The sequence below is a fragment of the Cynara cardunculus genome (assembly GCF_001531365.2).
Source record: "Cynara cardunculus var. scolymus isolate 2C chromosome LG 6, CcrdV1, whole genome shotgun sequence".
NCBI lineage: Eukaryota > Viridiplantae > Streptophyta > Magnoliopsida > Asterales > Asteraceae > Cynara > Cynara cardunculus.
In genome coordinates, this window is record NC_037533.1 from 17,395,007 (window position 1) to 17,396,025 (window position 1,019).

Sequence of the window (1,019 nt, forward strand, 5' to 3'; positions counted from 1 at the left end):
GCGGTTTTCATATGATCACTCCTCTATATAGGGGAGCGGTTTTCATATATATATATATATATATATATATATATCACTCACTTATTTGAGGGCACAAAATTTATTTCGTAACATATAATCTGCTCTGACCTTTGCTACATGTCATTTTCGTGTTATTGTTTTGCCTAGTTTATAAAACGTAAACAAAGACTACAAATTTCCATATGATTGACCTAAGACATTATGTGTTTATATGGTATGTATAGTATTCAATTTTTACGTATCCACGTATTAATGAACTGACAAAGAAGGCGATTAAAACATGACCATTCTATTCACGAACATGGCTCGTTCATTCACGTACCCCTCAACAGATGTTGCTTCACCGCAAACTTATTGGAAGAGGGGGGGGGGGGGACCAGGAAAATGGTCCACAAATAACAACATATCTATTGAAGTTTGTACAAGTACATTTACATCTTGTCTCCTTGTTTTATCAGAAACTAGAAAACGATTCTTTTTTCCAAGTTAAAACACAAACGTTTTTCAATAATTTAAGCAGAAAATACGAAACCCGTGTGAAAATACCAATGAATATGATGATTTGTGATATCAATTTGTGTTCTATAACCTAACACAATTTGGCATGAGTTGAAAACAATCAAAAAGACCCACCTTTTTAATTTGTTTAGTTTTGCTTTGGTGGTATTTGACCAACCTTACTACACCAAGATATTGATGTTTAATGCTAAAAATATTGGTTGATATGATAAAATTGGAGTCTGGCCTAGTGATATTGTAGTATTTGGCTTTTAAGAAGGTAAGGGTTTTAAACCTCATCAAAAGTGAGAAGGGTGTGTGAGTTTTTTTTATTACATTTACCGTATATAAATATTGTATTAAAAAAATATTGGTTGATACAATGTTTTAGTTTCTTTAAAATTATAAGGAACTTGATATCTATATCTATACTATATTATAAAGCATTTGGTTAAAACTCTTAAAACTCTTAAAAACTCTTAAACCCGTTCATCCCTAAA